This window comes from Schistocerca piceifrons, chromosome 2 (assembly GCF_021461385.2).
Source record: "Schistocerca piceifrons isolate TAMUIC-IGC-003096 chromosome 2, iqSchPice1.1, whole genome shotgun sequence".
NCBI classification, from domain to species: domain Eukaryota; kingdom Metazoa; phylum Arthropoda; class Insecta; order Orthoptera; family Acrididae; genus Schistocerca; species Schistocerca piceifrons.
This window is the reverse complement of record NC_060139.1, coordinates 1122023489-1122046606: the sequence shown is the minus strand read 5'-3', so window position 1 is coordinate 1122046606 and position 23118 is coordinate 1122023489.

The following is a 23118-nucleotide window of genomic DNA, read 5'->3' as shown; positions in this document are numbered from 1 at the left end:
TTAAAAATGGCACAATGCCTACTTAAGTACAAGATGAGAGAATCTTCTCATTGTTTGTGGTTTGCTTTGTGTGTTTCCTAGGAGATCGGTATTATATTCCGATGTACTACTGCAGCTTTACGCTATCCCGTGGACCTTCACATTGACGATGAAATGCAGAAATTGCGTCGGGATTATATACAAAAGGCACAATGCCAACTTAAGTACAAGCAGAAAAAATCTCCTCACTGTTTGTGTTTTTGCTTAGAGCGTTTCCTGGGAGATCAGTATTAGATTCCGATGCACTACTGCAGCTTTACCCCATCCTTTGACCTTCGCATTGACGATGAAACACAGAAATTACGTCGGGATTTAATACAAAAGGCACAATGCCGACTTAAGTACTAGAACAGTAAATCTTCTTATTGATTTTGGTTTGCTTTGAGCGTTACCTGGGAGATCAGTATTAGATTCCGAACACTACTGTAGCATTACTCTATCCCTTGGACCTTAACTTTGACGATGAAACACAGCAATTGCGTCGGGATTGAAAACAAAACGCACATTGACGACTTAAGAACAAGAAAAGTAAATCTTCCTATTGTGTGTGGTTTGCTTTGAGCGTTACCTGGGAGATCAGTATCAGATTCCGAACACTACTGCAGCTTTACTCTATCACTTGAACCTTCACATTGACGATGAAACACAGAAATTGCGTTGGGATTTAAGAAAAAATGCAGAATGATGACTTAAGTACAAGAAGATTAAATCTTCTTATTGTTGTGGTTTGCTTTGAACGTTTCATGTGAGATCAGTGTTAGATTCCGATGCACTACTGCAGATTTACTCTATCCCTTGGACCTTCACATTTGCGATGAAACACAGAAATTGCGTCGGGATTTAATACAAAAGGCACAATCCCGACTTCAGTACAGGAAGATTCAATCTTCTAATTGTTTGTGGTTTGCTTTGAGCGTTTCCTGGGTGATCAGTATTCGATTCCGATGCACAACTGCTGCTTTCCTCTATGCCTTGGACCTTCACATTGACGACGAAATACAGATATTGTGTCGGGATTAAATACAAAAGGCAGAATGCCGACTTGAGTACAAGAAGAGTCAATCTCCTCGTTGTTTGTGCTTTTGCTTTGAGCGATTCCTGGGAGATCAGTATTAGATTCCGAACAATACTGCAGCTTTACTCTATCCCCTGGACTTTCACATTGACGATGAAACACAGCTATTGCGTCGGGATTTAATACAAAACGCACAATGCCGACCTAAGTACAAGGAGAGTCAATCCTCTCGTTTTTTGTGGTTTGCTTTGAGCGTTTACTGGGAGATCAGTATTAGATTCCGATGCACTACTGCAGCATTACTCTATCCCTTGGACCTTCACATTGACGATGAAACACAGAAATTGCGTTGGAATTTAATAAAAAACGCAGAAAGATTACTTAAGTACAAGAAGTGTAATTCTTCTCATTGTTTGTGGTTTGCTTTGAACGTTTCTTTTGAGATCAGGATTAGATTCCGATGCACTACTGCAGCTATACTCAATTCCTTGGACCTTCACATTGACGATGAAACACAAAAATTGCTTCGGGATTTAATACGAAAGTCACAATGCCGACTTTAGAACATGAGGAGTAAATCTTCTCATTGTTTGTGGTTTGCTTAGAGTGTTTACTGCTAGATCGGTATTTGAATCCGATGCACTACTGCAGCTTCACTGTATCCCCTTGACCTTCACATTGACGATGAAACACAGAAATAGCGTCGGGATTTATTACAGAAGGCACAATGCCGACTTAAGTACAAGAAGAGTATATCTTCTCATTGTTTGTGGTTTGCTTTGAGCGTTGCCTGGGAGATCAGTATTAGATTCCGATGCACAACTGCAGCTTTACTCTATCCATTGGAAATTCACATTGACGATGAAACATAGAAATTGCGTCGGGATTTAATACAAAAGGCATAATGCCAACTTAAATACAAGAAGTGTAAATCTTTTCATTGTTCGTATTTGCTTTTAGCGTTTCCTGGCAGATCAGTATTAGATTCCGATGCACTACTGCAGCTTTATTCTATCCCTTTGACATTCGCATTGACGATGAAGCTCAGAATTTGCTTCGGGAGTTATTAAAAATGGCACAATGCCTACTTAAGTACAAGATGAGAGAATCTTCTCATTGTTTATGGTTTGCTTTGTGTGTTTCCTAGGAGATCGGTATTATATTCCGATGTACTACTGCAGCTTTACGCTATCCCGTGGACCTTCACATTGACGATGAAACGCAGAAATTGCGTCGGGATTATATACAAAAGGCACAATGCCAACTTAAGTACAAGCAGAAAAAATCTCCTCACTGTTTGTGTTTTTGCTTAGAGCGTTTCCTGGGAGATCAGTATTAGATTCCGATGCACTACTGCAGCTTTACCCCATCCTTTGACCTTCGCATTGACGATGAAACACAGAAATTGCGTCGGGATTTAATACAAAAGGCACAATGCCGACTTAAGTACTAGAACAGTAAATCTTCTTATTGATTTTGGTTTGCTTTGAGCGTTACCTGGGAGATCAGTATTAGATTCCGAACACTACTGTAGCATTACTCTATCCCTTGGACCTTCACATTGACGATGAAACACAGCAATTGCGTCGGGATTTAAAACAAAACGCACATTGACGACTTAAGAACAAGAAAAGTAAATCTTCCTATTGTGTGTGGTTTGCTTTGAGCGTTACCTGGGAGATCAGTATCAGATTCCGAACACTACTGCAGCTTTACTCTATCACTTGAACCTTCACATTGACGATGAAACACAGAAATTGCGTTGGGATTTAAGAAAAAATGCAGAATGATGACTTAAGTACAAGAAGATTAAATCTTCTTATTGTTGTGGTTTGCTTTGAACGTTTCATGTGAGATCAGTGTTAGATTCCGATGCACTACTGCAGATTTACTCTATCCCTTGGACCTTCACATTTGCGATGAAACACAGAAATTGCGTCGGGATTTAATACAAAAGGCACAATCCCGACTTCAGTACAGGAAGATTCAATCTTCTAATTGTTTGTGGTTTGCTTTGAGCGTTTCCTGGGTGATCAGTATTCGATTCCGATGCACAACTGCTGCTTTCCTCTATGCCTTGGACCTTCACATTGACGACGAAATACAGATATTGTGTCGGGATTAAATACAAATGGCAGAATGCCGACTTGAGTACAAGAAGAGTCAATCTCCTCGTTGTTTGTGCTTTTGCTTTGAGCGATTCCTGGGAGATCAGTATTAGATTCCGAACAATACTGCAGCTTTACTCTATCCCCTGAACTTTCACATTGACGATGAAACACAGCTATTGCGTCGGGATTTAATACAAAACGCACAATGCCAACCTAAGTACAAGGAGAGTCAATCCTCTCGTTTTTTGTGGTTTGCTTTGAGCGTTTCCTGGGAGATCAGTATTAGATTCCGATGCACTACTGCAGCATTACTCTATCCCTTGGACCTTCACATTAACGATGAAACACAGAAATTGCGTTGGAATTTAATAAAAAACGCAGAAAGATTACTTAAGTACAAGAAGTGTAATTCTTCTCATTGTTTGTGGTTTGCTTTGAACGTTTCTTTTGAGATCAGGATTAGAATCCGATGCACTACTGCAGCTATACTCAATTCCTTGGACCTTCACATTGACGATGAAACACAAAAATTGCTTCGGGATTTAATACGAAAGTCACAATGCCGACTTTAGAACATGAGGAGTAAATCTTCTCATTGTTTGTGGTTTGTTTTCAGCGCTTCCTGCGTGATCAGTATTAGATTCCGATGCACTACTGCAGCTTTACTCTATACCATGCACATTCACATTTACGATGAAACACAGAAATTGCGTCGGGATTTAATACAAAAAGCACAATGCCGACTTAAGTACACTAAGAATAAATCTCCTCATTGTTTGTGATTTGCTTTGAGCGTTTCCTGGGAGATCAGTATTAGATTCAGATGCACTACTGCAACTTTACTCTATCCTTTGATCTTCGCATTGACGACGAAACTCAGTTTTTTGCGTCGGGATTTTTTAAAAAAGGCACAATGCCTACTTATGTACACTAAGAGTCTATCTTCTCATTGTTTGTGGTTTGCTTAGAGTGTTTACTGCTAGATCGGTATTTGAATCCGATGCACTACTGCAGCTTCACTGTATCCCCTTGACCTTCACATTGACGATGAAACACAGAAATAGCGTCGGGATTTATTACAGAAGGCACAATGCCGACTTAAGTACAAGAAGAGTATATCTTCTCATTGTTTGTGGTTTGCTTTGAGCGTTGCCTGGGAGATCAGTATTAGATTCCGATGCACAACTGCAGCTTTACTCTATCCATTGGAAATTCACATTGACGATGAAACATAGAAATTGCGTCGGGATTTAATACAAAAGGCATAATGCCAACTTAAATACAAGAAGTGTAAATCTTTTCATTGTTCGTATTTGCTTTTAGCGTTTCCTGGCAGATCAGTATTAGATTCCGATGCACTACTGCAGCTTTACTCTATCGGTTGGACCTTTACATTTACGATGAAACACAGAAATTGCATAGGGGTTTAATACAAAAGGCACAATGCCAACTTAAGTACAAGAAAAGTAAATCTTCTCATTGTTTGTGGTTTGATTTGAGCGTTACCTGGGAGATCAGTATTAGATTCCGATGCACTACTGCAGGTTTACTCTATCCCTTGGACCTTCACATTGACGATGAAACACCGTAATTTCGTCGGGATTAAATAAAATATGCACAATGCCGACTTAAGTACAAGAAGAGTGAATCTTCTCATTGTTTGTGGTTTGCTTTGAACATTTCCTGGGAAATCAGAAATAGATTCAGATGCACTACTGCAGCTTTACTGTATCCCTTGGACCATCACATTGACGATGAAACACAGAAATTTCGTCGGTATTTAATACAAAAAGCACAATGCCGACTTAAGTACACGAAGAGTAAATATTCTCATTGTTTGAGGTTGGCTTTGAGCGTTTCCTGAGAGATCAGTATTAGATTCCGATGCACTACTGCAGCTTTACTCTATCCCTAGGACCTTCACATTGGCGATGAAACACAGAAATTGCGTCGGGATTTAATACAAAAGGCACAATCCCGACTTCAGTACAGGAAGATTCAATCCTCTAATTGTTTGTGGTTTGCTTTGAGCGTTTCCTGGGTGATCAGTATTCGATTCCGATGCACAACTGCTGCTTTCCTCTATGCCTTAGACCTTCACATTGACGACGAAATACAGATATTGTGTCGGGATTAAATACAAAAGGCAGAATGCCGAGTTGAGTACAAGAAGAGTCAATCTCCTCGTGGTTTGTGCTTTTGCTTTGAGCGATTCCTGGGAGATCAGTATTAGATTCCGAACAATACTGCAGCTTTACTCTATCCCCTGGACTTTCACATTGACGATGGAACACAGCTATTGCGTCGGGATTTAATACAAAACGCACAATGCCGACCTAAGTGCAAGGAGAGTCAATCCTCTCGTTTTTTGTGGTTTGCTTTGAGCGTTTCCTGGGAGATCAGTATTAGATTCCGATGCACTACTGCAGCATTACTCTATCCCTTGGACCTTCACATTGACGATGAAACACAGAAATTGCGTTGGAATTTAATAAAAAACGCAGAAAGATGACTTAAGTACAAGAAGTGTAATTCTTCTCATTGTTTGTGGTTTGCTTTGAACGTTTCTTTTGAGATCAGGATTAGATTCCGATGCACTACTGCAGCTATACTCAATTCCTTGGACCTTCACATTGACGATGAAACACAAAAATTGCTTCGGGATTTAATACGAAAGTCACAATGCCGACTTTAAAGCATGAGGAGTAAATCTTCTCATTGTTTGTGGTTTGCTTTCAGCGCTTCCTGCGTGATCAGTATTAGATTCCGATGCACTACTGCAGCTTTACTCTATCCCTTTGACGTTCACATTGACGATGAAACACAGAAAATGCGTTGGGGTTCAATACAAAAGGCACAATGCCGACTTAAGGACAAGAAGAGTAAATCTCCCCATTGTTTTTGGTTTGCTTTGAGTGTTACCTGGGTGATCGGTATTAGATTCCGATGCACGTTTGCAGCTTTTATCTATTCCTTGGAGCTTCACATTGACGACGAAGCGCAGAAATTGCGTCGGGATTTACTACAAAATGCACAAGCCGACTTAAGTACAAGAAGGGTAAATCTCCTCATTGTTTGTGCTTTTGCTTAGAGCGTTTCCTGGGAGATCATTATTAGTTTCCGATGCACTACTGCAGCTTCACTCTATCCCCTTGACCTTCGCATTGACGATGAAACTCAGAAATGGTGTCGGGAGTTAATAAAAAAGGCACAATGCCTACATAAGTACAAGAAGGGTAAAAATTGTCATTGTTTGTGGTTTGCTTTGAGCGTTTCCTGTGAGATCAGTATTAGATTCCGATGCACTACTGCAGCTTTACTCTATCGTTTGATCTTCGCATTGACGACGAAACTCAGTGTTTTGCGTCGGGATTTTTTAAAAAAGGCACAATGCCTACTTATGTACAAGAAGAGTCTATCTTCTCATTGTTTGTGGTTTGCTTAGAGTGTTTACTGCTAGATCGGTATTTGAATCCGATGCACTACTGCAGCTTCACTGTATCCCCTTGACCTTCACATTGACGATGAAACACAGAAATAGCGTCGGGATTTATTACAGAAGGCACAATGCCGACTTAAGTACAAGAAGAGTATATCTTCTCATTGTTTGTGGTTTGCTTTGAGCGTTGCCTGGGAGATCAGTATTAGATTCTGATGCACCACTGCAGCTTTACTCTATCCATTGGAAATTCACATTGACGATGAAACATAGAAATTGCGTCGGGATTTAATACAAAATGCATAATGCCAACTTAAATACAAGAAGTGTAAATCTTTTCATTGTTCGTATTTGCTTTTAGCGTTTCCTGGCAGATCAGTATTAGATTCCGATGCACTACTGCAGCTTTACTCTATCGGTTCTACCTTTACATTTACGATGAAACACAGAAATTGCATAGGGGTTTAATACAAAAGGCACAATGCCAACTTAAATACAAGAAAAGTAAATCTTCTCATTGTTTGTGGTTTGATTTGAGCGTTACCTGGGAGATCAGTATTAGATTCCGATGCACTACTGCAGGTTTACTCTATCCCTTGGACCTTCACATTGACGATGAAACACCGTAATTTCGTCAGGATTAAATAAAATATGCACAATGCCGACTTAAGTACAAGAAGAGTGAATCTTCTCATTGTTTGTGGTTTGCTTTGAACACTTCCTGGGAAATCAGAAATAGATTCAGATGCACTACTGCAGCTTTACTGTATCCCTTGGACCATCACATTGACGATGAAACACAGAAATTTCGTCGGTATTTAATACAAAAAGCACAATGCCGACTTAAGTACACGAAGAGTAAATATTCTCATTGTTTGTGGTTGGCTTTGAGCGTTTCCTGGGTGATCAGTATTAGATTCCGATGCACTACTGCAGCTTTACTCTATCCCTTTGACGTTCACATTGACGATGAGACACAGAAATTACGTCATTTTAATACTAATGCACAATGCCGACTAAAGTACAAGAGGAGAAAAACTTCTCGTTGTTTGTGGTTTGCCTTGAGCGATACCTGGGAGATCATTATTAGCTTCCGATGCACTACTGCACCTTTACCCTATCCCATGGAATTTCACATTGACGATGAAACACAGAAATTGCGTCGGGGTTTAATATAAAAGGCACAATGCCTACTTAAGTACGAGATGAGAGAAACTTCCCATAGTTTGTGGTTTGTTGTGATAGTTTCCTGGGAGATCGGCACTAGATTCCGATGCACTACTGCAGCTTTACTCTATCCCTTGGACCTTCACATTGACGACGAAACACAGATATTGCGTCTTGATTAAATCCAAAGGCAGAATGCCGACTTGAGTACAAGAAGAGTCAATCTCCTCATTGTTTGTGCTTTTGCTTTGAGCGATTTCTGGGAGATCAGTATTAGATTCCGAACAATACTGCAGTTTTAATCTATCTCCTGGACTTTCACATTGACGACGAAACACAGCTATTGCGTCGGGATTTAATACAAAACGCACAATGTCGACCGAAGTACAAGAAGAGTCAATGTTCTCGTTTTTTGTGGTTTGCTTTGAGCGTTTCCTGGGAGATCAGTATTAGGTTCCGATGCACTACTGCAGCTTTACTCTATCCCTTTGACATTCGCATTGACCATGAAACTAAGAAATTGCGTCGGGGTTTAATCAAATATGCACAATGCCCACTTAAGGACAAGAAGAGAGAATCTGCTCATTGTTTGTGGTTTGCTTTGAGTTTTTCCTGGGAGATCGGTATTAGATTCCGATGCACTATTGCAGCTTTACTCTATCCCTTGGACCTTCACATTGATGATGAAACTCAGAATTTGCGTCGGGAGATATTAAAAAAGGCACAATGCCTACTTAAGTACAGGATGAGAGAGTCTTCTCATTGTTTGTGGTTTGCTTTGTGTGTTTCCTGGGAGATCGGTATTATATTACGATGCACTACTGCAGCTTTACGTTATCCCTTGGACCTTCACATTGACGATGAAACGCAGAAATTGCGTCGGGATTTAATACAAAAGCCACAATGCCGACTTAAGTACAAGAAGACGAAATCTCCTCACTGTTTGTGGTTTTGCCTTGAGCGTTTCCTGGGAGATCAGTATTATATTCCGATGCACTACTGCATCTTTACCCCATCCTTTAACCTTCGCATTGACGATGGAACACAAAAATTGCGTCGGGATTTACGCCAAAAGGCACAATGCTGACTTAAGTACAAGAACAGTAAATCTTCTTATTGTATTTGGTTTGCTTTGAGCGTTACCTGGGAGATCAGTATTAGATTCCGAACACTACTGCAGCATTACTCTATCCCTTGGACTTTCACATTGACGATGAACCACAGACATTGCGTCGGGATTTAATACATGAGGCAAACTGCTGTCATAAGTACAAGAAGAGTAAATATTCTCACTGATTGTGGTTTGCTTTGAGCGTTTCCTGGGAGATAATTATTAGATTCCGATGCACTACTGCCGCTTTACCCTATACCTTGGACTTTCACATTGCCGATGTATCACAGCAATGGCGTCGGGATTTAATACAGAAGGCACAATGCCAACCTAAGTACAAGAAGAGTCAATCTTCTCGTTGTTTGTGGTTTGCTTTGACCATTTCCTGGGAGATCAGTATTTGATTCCTATGCACTCATGCAGCGTTACTCTATCCCTTAGACCTTCACATTGACGATGAAACACAGAAATTGCGTTGGAATTTAATAAAAAACGCAGAACGATGACTTAAGTACAAAAAGTGTAAATCTTCTCATTGTTTGTGGTTTGCTTTGTGTGTTTCCTGGGAGATCGGTATTATATTCCGATGTACTACTGCAGATTTACGCTATCCCGTGGACCTTCACATTGACGATGAAACGCAGAAATTGCGTCGGGATTATATACAAAAGGCACAATGCCGACTTAAGTACAAGCAGAAAAAATCTCCTCACTGTTTGTGTTTTTGCTTAGAGCGTTTCCTGGGAGATCAGTATTAGATTCCGATGCACTACTGCAGCTTTACCCCATCCTTTGACCTTCGCATTGACGATGAAACACAGAAATTGCGTCGGGATTTAATACAAAAGGCACAATGCCGACTTAAGTACTAGAACAGTAAATCTTCTTATTGATTTTGGTTTGCTTTGAGCGTTACCTGGGAGATCAGTATTAGATTCTGAACACTACTGTAGCATTACTCTATCCCTTGGACCTTCACATTGACGATGAAACACAGCAATTGCGTCGGGATTTAAAAAAAAACGCACATTGACGACTTAAGAACAAGAAAAGTAAATCTTCCTATTGTGTGTGGTTTGCTTTGAGCGTTACCTGGGAGATCAGTATCAGATTCCGAACACTACTGCAGCTTTACTCTATCACTTGAACCTTCACATTGACGATGAAACACAGAAATTGCGTTGGGATTTAAGAAAAAATGCAGAATGATGACTTAAGTACAAGAAGATTAACTCTTCTTATTGTTGTGGTTTGCTTTGAAAGTTTCATGTGAGATCAGAGTTAGATTCCGATGCACTACTGCAGATTTACTCTATCCCTTGGACCTTCACATTTGCGATGAAACACAGAAATTGCGTCGGGATTTAATACAAAAGGCACAATCCTGACTTCAGTACAGGAAGATTCAATCTTCTAATTGTTTGTGGTTTGTTTTGAGCGTTTCCTGGGTGATCAGTATTCGATTCCGATGCACAACTACTGCTTTCCTCTATGCCTTGGACCTTCACATTGACGACGAAATACAGATATTGTGTCGGGATTAAATACAAAAGGCAGAATGCCGACTTGAGTACAAGAAGAGTCAATCTCCTCGTTGTTTGTGCTTTTGCTTTGAGCGATTCCTGGGAGATCAGTATTAGATTCCGAACAATACTGCAGCTTTACTCTATCCCCTGGACTTCACATTGACGATGAAACACAGCTATTGCGTCGGGATTTAATACAAAACGCACAATGCCGACCTAAGTACAAGGAGAGTCAATCCTCTCGTTTTTTGTGGTTTGCTTTGAGCGTTTCCTGGGAGATCAGTATTAGTTTCCGATGCACTACTGCAGCATTACTCTATCCCTTGGACATTCACATTGACGATGAAACACAGAAATTGCGTTGGAATTTAATAAAAAACGCAGAAAGATGACATAAGTACAAGAAGTGTAATTCCTCTCATTGTTTGTGGTTTGCTTTGAACGTTTATTTTGAGATCAGGATTAGATTCCGATGCACTACTGCAGCTATACTCAATTCCTTGGACCTTCACATTGACGATGAAACACAAAAATTGCTTCGGGATTTAATACAAAAGTCACAATGCCGACTTTAGAGCATGAGGAGTAAATCTTCTCATTGTTTGTGGTTTGATTTCAGCGCTTCCTGCGTGATCAGTATTAGATTCCGATGCACTACTGCAGCTTTACTCTATCCCTTTGACGTTCACATTGACGATGAAACACAGAAATTGCGTCAGGTTTTAATACAAATGCACAATGCCGACTAAAGTACAAGAGGAGAAAAACTTCTCGTTGTTTGTGGTTTGCTTTGAGAGTTACCAGGGAGATCATTATTAGCTTCCGATGCACTACTGCAGCTCTACTCTATCCCATGGAATTTCTCATTGACGATGAAACACAGAAATTGCGTCGGGATTTCATGCAAAAGGCACAATGCCGACTTGAGTACAAGAATAGTCAATCTTCCCATTGTTTGTGGTTTGCTTTGAGCGTTTCCTTTGAGATCTGTATTAGATTCCGTTGCACAAATGCTGCTTTACCCTAAGCCGTGGGCCTTCACAATGACGACGAAACACTGATATTGCGTCGGGACTAAATACAAAAGGCAGAACGCCGTCTTGAGTACAAGAAGAGTCAATCTTCTCATTGTTTGTGGATTGCTTTGAGCGTTTCCTGGGAAATCAGTATTAGAGTTCGATGCACTACTGCAGCTTTTCTCTATACCATGCACATTCACATTTACGATGAAACACAGAAATTGCGACGGGATTTAATACAAAAAGCACAATGCCGACTTAAGTACACTAAGAATAAATCTCCTCATTGTTTGTGATTTGCTTTGAGCGTTTCCTGGGAGATCAGTATTAGATTCAGATGCACTACTGCAGCTTTACTCTATCCCTTGGTCCGTCACATTGACGACGAAACACAGAAATTGCGTCGGGATTTAATACAAAACGCACAATGCCGACTTAAGTACTAGAAGAGTAAATTTTCTCATTGTTTGTGGTTTGTTTTGATCGCTTCCTGCGAGATCAGTATTAGATTCCGATGCACTACTACTGCTTTACTCTATACCTTGGACCTTATCACTGACGATCAAACACAGAAATTAAGTCGGGATTTAATACAAAAGGCACAATGCCGACTCAAGTACAAGAAGAGTAAATCTTCTCATTGTTTGTTGTTTGCTTTGAGCGTTACCTGGGAGATCAGTATTAGATTCCGATGCACTAATGCAGCTTTACGTAATCCCTTGGACCTTCACATTGACGATGAAACACAGAAAATGCGTTGGGGTTTAATACAAAAGGCACAATGCCGACTTAAGGACAAGAAGAGTAAATCTCCCCATTGTTTTTGGTTTGCTTTGAGTGTTACCTGGGTGATCGGTATAAGTTTCCGATGCACGTTTGCAGCTTTTATCTATTCCTTGGACCTTCACATTGACGACGAAGCGCAGAAATTGCGTCGGGATTTACTACAAAATGCACAAGCCGACTTAAGTACAAGAAGAGTAAATCTCCTCATTTTTTGTGCTTTTGCTTAGAGCGTTTCCTGGGAGATCATTATTAGTTTCCGATGCACTACTGCAGCTTCACTCTATCCCCTTGACCTTCGCATTGACGATGAAACTCAGAAATGGTGTCGCGAGTTAATAAAAAAGGCACAATGCCTACATAAGTACAAGAAGGGTAAAATATTGTCATTGTTTGTGGTTTGCTTTGAGCGTTTCCTGTGAGATCAGTATTAGATTCCGATGCACTACTGCAGCTTTACTCTATCGTTTGATCTTCGCATTGACGACGAAACTCAGTGTTTTGCGTCGGGATTTTTTAAAAAAGGCACAATGCCTACTTATGTACAAGAAGAGTCTATCTTCTCATTGTTTGTGGTTTGCTTAGAGTGTTTACTGCTAGATCGGTATTTGAATCCGATGCACTACTGCAGCTTCACTGTATCCCCTTGACCTTCACATTGACGATGAAACACAGAAATAGCGTCGGGATTTATTACAGAAGGCACAATGCCGACTTAAGTACAAGAAGAGTATATCTTCTCATTGTTTGTGGTTTGCTTCGAGCGTTGCCTGGGAGATCAGTATTAGATTCCGATGCACCACTGCAGCTTTACTCTATCCATTGGAAATTCACATTGACGATGAAACATAGGAATTGCGTCGGGATTTAATACAAAAGGCATAATGCCAACTTAAATACAAGAAGTGTAAATCTTTTCATTGTTCGTATTTGCTTTTAGCGTTTCCTGGCAGATCAGTTTTAAATTCCGATGCACTACTGCAGCTTTACTCTATCGGTTCGACCTTTACATTTACGATGAAACACAGAAATTGCATAGGGGTTTAATACAAAAGACACAATGCCAACTTAAGTACAAGAAAAGTAAATCTTCTCATTGTTTGTGGTTTGATTTGAGCGTTACCTGGGAGATCAGTATTAGATTCCGATGCACTACTGCAGGTTTACTCTATCCCTTGGACCTTCACATTGACGATGAAACACCGTAATTTCGTCGGGATTAAATAAAATATGCACAATGCCGAATTAAGTACAAGAAGAGTGAATCTTCTCATTGTTTGTGGTTTGCTTTGAACATTTCCTGGGATATCAGAAATAGATTCAGATGCACTACTGCAGCTTTACTGTATCCCTTGGACCATCACATTGACGAAGAAACACAGAAATTTCGTCGGGATTTAATACAAAAAGCACAATGCCGACTTAAGTACACGAAGAGTAAAAATTCTCATTGTTTGTGGTTGGCTTTGAGCGTTTCCTGAGAGATCAGTATTAGATTCCGATGCCCTACTGCAGCTTTACTCCATCCCTAGGACCTTCACATTGACCATGAAACACAGAAATTGCGTCCGGATTTAATACAAAAGGCACAAAGCCGACTTAGGTACAAGATGAGAAAATCTTCTCATTGTTTGTGGTTTGCTTTGAGAGTTTCCTGGGAGATCAGTAATAGCTTCCGATGCACTACTGCAGCTTTACTCTATCTGTTGGAGCTTCACATTGACGATGAAACACAGAAATTGCGTCGGTAATTAATAGAAAAGGCACAATGCAGACATGGGTACAAGATGAGTATATCTTCACATTGTTAGTGGTTTGCTTTGAGAGTTCCCTGCGGGATCAGTATTAGTTTCCAATGCACTACTGCAGCTTTGCTCTATCCCTTGGACCTTCACATTGACGATGAATCACAGATATTGCGTCGGAATTAAATAAAAAAGGCATAATGCCGTCTGAAGTACAAGAAGAGTTAATCTTCTCATTGTTTGTGGTCTGCTTTGAGCGTTTGCTGGGTGATCAGTATTACATTCCCACGCACTACTGCAGCTTTACTCTATCCCTTGGCCTTTCACGCTGACGATGAAATACAGAAATTGCGTCGGGATTTTATACAAAAGGCACAATGCCGACTTAAGTACAAGAGGAGTAAATCTTTTCATTGTTTTTGATTTGCTTTGAGCGTTCCTGGCAGATTAGTATTAGATTCCGAACACTACTGCAGCTTTACTCCATTCCTAGTCCTTCACATTGACAATGAATCACAGAAATTGCGTTGGGATTTAATAAAAAATGCAGAATGCCGACTTAAGTACAAGAGGAGTAAAGCTTCTCATTGTTTGTGGTTTGCTTTGAAAGTTTCTTGTGAGATCAGTATTACATTCCGATGCACTACTGCAGATTTACTCTATTCCTAGGACCTTCTCATTGGCGATCAAACACAGAAATTGCGTCGGCATTTAATACAAAAGGCACAATAATAACTTCAGTACAGGAAGATAAAATCCTCTCATTGTTTGTGGTTTGCTAGGAGCGTTTCCTGGTAGATCAGTATTTGATTCCGATGCACTACTGCAGCTTTTCTCTTTTCCTTGGACCTTCACATTGATGATGAAACACAGAAATTGCTTCGGGATTTAATACGAAAGGCACAATGCCGACTTTAGTACAAGAGGAGTAAATCTTCTCATTGTTTGTGGTTTGCTTTCAGCGTTTCCTGGGTGATCAGTATTAGATTCCGATGCACGACTGCAGCTGTACTCTATCCCTTTGGCGTTCACATTGACGATGCAACACAGAAATAGCGTCAGGTTTCAATACAAAAGCACAATGCCGATTTAAGTATAAGAAGAGTAAATCTTCTCGTTGTTTGTGGTTTGCTTTGAGCGTTACCTGGGAGATCAGTATTAGTTTCCGATGCACTACTGCAGCTTTACTCAATCCCTTCGACTTTCACATTGACGATGAAACACAGCAATTGCGTCGGGATTTAATACAAGCCACAATGCCGACTTGAGTACAAGAAGAGTCACTCTTCTAAATGTTTGTGGTTTGCTTTAAGCGTATCCTGGGAGATCAGTATTCGATTCCGATGCACTACTACAGCTTTACTCTATCCCTTGGAACTTCACATTGACGATGAAACAAAGAAATTGCGTCGGGATTTAATGCAAAAGGCACAATGCCGACTTAAGTACAAGAAAAGAAAATCTTCTCATTGTTTGTTGTTTGATTTGAGGATTACCTGGGAGATCAGCATTAGATTCCGATGCACTACTGCAGGTTTACTCTATCCCTTGGACCTTCACATTGACGATGAAACACCGTAATTTCGTCGGGATTAAATAAAATATGCACAATGCCGAATTAAGTACAAGAAGAGTGAATCTTCTCATTGTTTGTGGTTTGCTTTGAACATTTCCTGGGATATCAGAAATAGATTCAGATGCACTACTGCAGCTTTACTGTATCCCTTGGACCATCACATTGACGAAGAAACACAGAAATTTCGTCGGGATTTAATACAAAAAGCACAATGCCGACTTAAGTACACGAAGAGTAAAAATTCTCATTGTTTGTGGTTGGCTTTGAGCGTTTCCTGAGAGATCAATATTAGATTCCGATGCACTACAGCAGCTTTACTCTATCCTTTGACCTTCGCATTCAAGATGAAACTCAGAAGTTGCGTCGGGATTTAATACAAAAGGCACAATGCCGTCTTAAGTACAAGAAGAGTATATCTACTCATAGTTTGTGGTCTGCTTTGAGCGTTGCCTGGGAGATCAGTATTAGATTCCGATGCACTACTGCAGCCTTACTCTATCCCTTGGACCTTCACATTGTCGATGAAACACATAAATTGCGTCGGGATTTAATACAAACGGTACAATGCCGACTTAGGTACAAGGGGAATAAGTCTTCTCATTGTTTTTGGTTTGCTTTGAGCGTTTCCTGGGAGATGAGTATTAGATTCCGATACATTACTGCAGCGTTACTTTATCCCTTTGACGTTCACATTAACGATGAAACACAGAAATTTCGTCGGGATATAATACAAAAGGCACAATGCAGACTTAGGTACAAGATAAGTAAATCTTCTCATTGTTTGTGGTTTGCTTTGAGAGTTTCCTGGGAGATCAGTATTAGCTTTCGATGCACTACTGCAGCTTTACTCTATCTGTTGGAGCTTCACATTGACGATTAAACACTGAAATAGCGTCGGTAATTAATAGAAAAGGCACAATGCAGGCATGGGTACAAGATGAGTAAATCTTCTCATTGTCAGTGGTTTGCGTTTAGAGTTCCCTGCATGAACAGTATTATTTTCCGATGCACTACTGCAGCTTTACTCTATCCCTTGGAACTTCACATTGACGATGAATCACAGATATTGCGTCGGAATGTAATAAAAAAGGCATAATGCCGTCTGAAGTACAAGAAGTGTAAATCTCCTCATTGTTTGTGGTTTGCTTTGAGCGTTTCCTGGGAGACCAGTATTAGATATCAATGCACTACTGCAGCTTTACTCAATCTGTTGGACCTTCACATTTACGATGAAACACAGAAATTGCAATGGGGTGTAATACAAAAGGCACAATGTCGAAAAGTACAAGAAAAGTAATTCTTCCCATTGTTTTAGGTTTGATTTGAGCGTTACCTGCGAGATCAGTATTAGATTCCGATGCACTACAGCAGCTTTACTCTATCTCTTGGACCTTCACATAGACGATGAAATACAGAAATTGCGTCTAGATTTAATACAAAAGGCACAATGCCGACTTCAGTACAAGGGGAGTACATCTTCACATTGTTTGTGGTTTGCTTTGAGCGATTCCTGGGTGATCAGTATTAGATTCCGATCCACTAATGCAGCTTTACTCTATCCCTTGGACCTTCACATTCACGATGAAACACAGAAATTTCGTCAGGTTTTAATACAAAAGGCGCAATGCCGACTTAAGTACAAGGAGAGTAAATCTTCTCAATGTTTGTGCTTTGCTTTGACCGTTTCCTGGGAGATCAGTATTATTGTCCGATGCACTACAGCAGTTTTACTCTATGTCTTGGACCTTCACATTGACGATGAAACACAGAAATTGAGTCGGGGTTTACTACAAAAGGCATAATGCCGACTTAAGTACAAGAGGAGTTAATCTTCTCATTGTTTTTGATTTGCTTTAAGCGATCCTGGGAGATCAGTATTAGATTCCGATGCACTACTCCAACTTTACTCCATACCTAGTCCTTCACATTGACGATGAAACACAGAAATTCCGTTGAATTTAATAAAAAATGCAGAATGCCGACGTAAGTAGAAGAGGAGTAAAGCTTCGCATTGTTTGTGGTTTGCTTTGAACGTTTCTTGTGAGATCAGTATTAGATTCCGATGCACTACTGCAGATTTACTGTATTCCTAGGACCTTCACATTGGTGATCAAACACAGAAATTGCGTCGGGATTTAATACAAAAGGCACAATACCGACTTCAGTACAGGAAGATAAAATCCTCTCATTGTTTGTGGTTTGCTAGGAGCGTTTCCAGGTAGATCTGTATTTGATTCCGATGCACTACTGCAGCTTTTCTCTTTTCCTTGGACCTTCACATTGACGACGAAACACAGAAATTGCTTCGGGATTTAGTACGAAAGGCACAATGCCGACTTTAGTACAAGAGGAGTAAATCTTCTCATTGTTTGTGGATTGCTTTGAGCGTTTCCTGGGAGATCGTATTAGTTTCCGATGCACTACTGCAGCTTTACTCCATCCCTTGGACTTTCACATTGACGATGAAACACAGCAATTGCGTCGGAATTTAATACAAAAGCCACAATGCTGACTTGAGTACAAGAAGAGTCACTCTTCTAATTGTTTGTGGTTTGCTTTAAGCGTATCCTGGGAGATCAGTATTCGATTCCGATGCACTACTACAGCTTTACTCTATCCCAAGGAACTTCACATTGACGACGAAACATAGAAATTGCGTCGGGATTTAATACAAATGGCACAATGCCGACTTAAGTACAAGAAGAGTTAATCTTCTCATTGTTTGTGGTTGGCTTTGAGCGTTTCCTGGGAGATCAGTATTAGATTTCGATGCACTACTGCAGCTTTACTCCATCCCTTTGCCCTTCGCATTGACGATGAAACTCAGAAGTTGCGTCGGGAATAAATACAAAAGGCACAATGCCGCCTTAAGTACAAGAAGAGTCAATCTTCTCATTGTTTGTGGATTGCTTTGAGCGTTTCCTGGGAGATCAGTATTAGATTCCGATGCACTACTGCAGCTTTACTCTATCCTTTGACCTTCGCATTCAAGATGAAACTCAGAAGTTGCGTCGGGATTTAATACAAAAGGCACAATGCCGTCTTAAGTACAAGAAGATTATATCTACTCATAGTTTGTGGTCTGCTTTGAGCGTTGCCTGGGAGATCAGTATTAGATTCCGATGCACTACTGCAGCCTTACTCTATCCATTGGAAATTCACATTGACGATGAAACATAGAAATTGCGTCGGGATTTAATACAAAAGGCATAATGCCAACTTAAGTACAAGAAGTGTAAATCTTCTCTTTGTTTGTACACAGAAATATCATAGGGGTTTAATACAAAAGGCACAGTGCCGATTTAAGTACAAGAAAAGTAAATCTTCTCATTGTTTGTGGTTTGATTTGAGCGTTACCTGGGAGATCAGTATTAGATTCCGATGCACTACTGCAGGTTTACTCTATCCCTTGGACCTTCACATTGACGATGAAACACAGTAATTTCGTCGGGATTAAATAAAATATGCACAATGCAGACTTAAGTACAAGAAGAGTGAATCTTCTCATTGTTTGTGGTTTGCTTTGAACGTTTCCTGAGAGATCAGCATTAGATTCCGATGCACTATTGCAGCTTTACTCTATACCTAGGACCTTCACATTGACAATGAAACACAGAAATTGCGTCGGTAATTAATAGAAAAGGCACAATGCAGGCATGGGTACAAGATGAGTAAATCTTGTCATTGTCAGTGGTTTGCGTTTAGAGTTCCCTGCATGAACAGTATTATTTTCCGATGCACTACTGCAGCTTTACTCTATCCCTTGGACCTTCACATTGACGATGAATCACAGATATTGCGTCGGAATTTAATAAAAAAGGCATAATGCCGTCTGAAGTACAAGAAGTGTAAATCTCCTCATTGTTTGTGGTTTGCTTTGAGCGTTTCCTGGGAGACCAGTATTAGATATCAATGCACTACTGCAGCTTTACTCTATCTGTTGGACCTTTACATTTACGATGAAACCCAGAAATTGCAATGGGGTGTAATACAAAAGGCACTATGCCGAAAAGTACATGAAAAGTAATTCTTTTCATTGTTTGAGGTTTGATTTGAGCGTTACCTGGGAGATCAGTATTAGATTCCGATGCACTACAGCAACTCTACTCTATCTCTTGGACCTTCACATTGACGATGAAATACAGAAATTGCGTCTAGATTTAGTACAAAAGGCACAATGCCGACTTCGGTGCAAGGGGCGTACATCTTCACATTGTTTGTGGTTTGCTTTGAGCGATTCCTGGGTGATCAGTATTAGATTCCGAGCCACTAATGCAGCTTCACTCTATCCCTTGGACCTTCACATTCACGATGAAACACAGAAATTCCGTCAGGTTTTAATCCAAAATTCACAATGCCGAATGAAGTACAAGGAGAGTAAATCTTCTCAATGTTTGTGCTTTGCTTTGAGCGTTTGCTGGGTGATCAGTATTACATTCCGATGCACTACTGTAGCTTTACTCTATCCCTTGGCCTTTCACACTGAAGATGAAATACAGAAATTGCGTCGGGATTTTATATAAAAGGCACAATGCCGAGTTAAGTACAAGAGGAGTAAATCTTCTCATTGTTTTTGATTTGCTTTAAGCGTTCGTGGGAGATCAGTATTAGATTCCGATGCACTACTGCAGCTTGACTCCATACCTAGTCCTTCACATTGACGATGAAACACAGAAATTGCGTTGGGATTTAAAAAAAAATGCAGAATGCCGACTTAAGTACAAGAGGAGTAAAGCTCCTCATTGTTTATGGTTTTCTTTGAACGTTTCTTGTGAGATCAGTATTAGATTCCGATGCACTACTGCGGATTTACTCTATTCCTAGGACCTTCACATGTGCGATCTAGCACAGAAATTGCGTCGGGATTTAATACAAAAGGCACAATACCGACTTCAGTACAGGAAGATAAAATCCTCTCATTGTTTGTGGTTTGATAGGAGTGTTTCCTGGTAAATCAGTATTTGATTCCTATGCACTACTGCAGCTTTTCTCTTTTCCTTGGACCTTCACATTGACGATGAAATACAGAAATTGCTTCGGGATTTAATACGAAAGGCACAATGCCGACTTTAGTACAAGAGGAGTAAATCTTCTCATTGTTTGTGGTTTGCTTTCAGCGTTTCCTGGATGATCAGTATTAAATTCCGATGCACTACTGCAGCTTTACTCTATCCCTTTGGCGTTCACATTGACGATGAAACACAGAAATAGCGTCAGGTTTTAATACAAAAGGCACAATGCCGACTTAAGTATAAGAAGAGTAAATCTTCTCGTTGTTTGTGGTTTGCTTTGAGCGTTACTTGGGAGATCAGTATTAGCTTCCGATGCACTACTGCAGCTTTACTCCATCCCTTGGACTTTCACATTGACGATGAAACACAGCAATTGCGTCGGGATTTAATACAAAAGCCACAATGCCGACTTGAGTACAAGAAGAGTCACTCTTCTAATTGTTTGTGGTTTGCTTTAAGCGTTTCCTGGGAGATCAGTATTAGATTCCGATGCACTACTGCAGCTTTACTCCATCCCTTTGACCTTCGCATTGACGATGAAACTCAGAAGTTGCGTCGGGATTTAATACAAAAGGCACAATGCCGCCTTAAGTACAAGAAGGGTAAATCTTCTCATTGTTTGTGGTTTGCTTTGCGCGTTTCCTGGGAGATCAGTATTAGATTCCGATGCACTACTGCAGCTTTACTCTATCCCTTGGAAATTCACATTGGCGATGAAACATAGAAATTGCGTCGGGATTTAATACAAAACTCATAATGCCAACTTAAGTACAAGAAGTGTAAATCTTCTCATTGTTTGTGGTTTGCTTTGAGCGTTTCCTGGCAGATCAGTATTAGATTCCGATGCACTACTGCAGCTTTACTCTATCTGTTGGACCTTCACATTTACGATGAAACACAGAAATTGCATCGGGGTTTAATACAAAAGGCACAATGCCGACTTAATTCCTATAAAGGTAAATCTTCTCATTGTTTGTGGTTTGAGTTGAGCGTTACCTGTGAGATCAGTATTAGATTCAGATGCAGTACTGCAGCTTTACCCTATCCCTTGGCCTTCTCATTGACGATGAAACACAGAAATTTCGTCGGGATTAAATAAAATTTGCACAATGCGGACTTAAGTGCAAGAAGAGTGAATCTTCTCATTGTTTGTGGTTTGCTTTGAACGTTTCCTGTGAAATCAGTATGAGATTCTGATGCACTACTGCAGCTTTACTGTACCCCTTGGACCATCACATTGACGATGAAATACAGAAATTGCGTCGGGAGTTAAGACGAAAGGCACAATGCCGACTTCAGTACAAGAGGAGTAAAACTTTACATTGTTTTTGGTTTGCTTTGAGCGTTTCCTGGGTGATCAGTATTAGATTCCGATGCACTAATGCAGCGTTACTCTAACCCTTGGACCTTCACTTTGACGATGAAACACAGAAATTGCGTCCGGATTTAATACAAAAATCACAATGCCGACTTAGGTACAAGATGAGTAAATCTTCTCATTGTTTGTGGTTTGCTTTGAGAGTTTCCTGGGAGATCAGTATTAGATTCCGATGCACTACTGCAGCGTTACTCTATCCCTTGGACCTTCACATGGACGATGAAACACAGATATTGCATCGGGATTTAATACTAAAGAGCCTTTTGTATTAAATCCCGACTAAAATACAAGAAGTGTAAATCTACACATGGTTTGTGGTTTGCTTTGAGCGTTTCCTGGGAGATCAGTATTAGATTCCGATGCACTACTGCAGCTTTTCTCTATGTGTTGTTCCTGCACATTTACGAGAAACACAGAAATTGCATCGGGATTTAATACAAAAGGCACAATGCCGAAAAGTACAAGAAAAGTAATTCTTCTCCATTGTTTGAGGTTTGATTTGAGTGTTACCTGGGAGATCAGTATTAGATTTCGATGCACTACAGCAGCTTTACTCTATCTCTTGGACCTTCACATTGACGATGAAATACTGAAATTGCGTCTAGATTTAATACAAAAGGCACAATGCCGACTTCATTACAAGAGGAGTAAAACTTCATACTGTTTGTGGTTTGCTTTGAGCGTTTCCTGGGTGATCAGTGTTAGATTCCGATCCACTAATGCAGCGTTACTCTATTCCTTGGAACTTGACATTGACGATGAAACACAGAAGTTGCGTCGGTATTTAATACGGTAGGCACAAAGCCGACTTAAGTACAAGTAGAGTAAATCTTCCCTTTATTTGTGGTTTGCTTTGAGCGCTTCCTGGGAGAGCAATATTAGATTCCAATGCACAACTGCAGCTTTACCCTGTTCCTTGTCCCTTAGCATTGACGATAAAACACAGATATTGCGTCGGGATTTAATTCAAAAGGCACAATGGCGACTATAGTACAAGAAGAGTAAATCTACATCTACATCTACATTGATACTCCGCAAGCCACCCAACGGTGTGTGGCGGAGGGCACTTTGCGTGCCACTGTCATTACCTCCCTTTCCTGTTCCAGTCGCGTATGGTTCGCGGGAAAAACGACTGTCTGAAAGCCTCTGTGCGTGCTCTAATCTCTCTAATTTTACATTCGTGATCTCCTCGGGAGG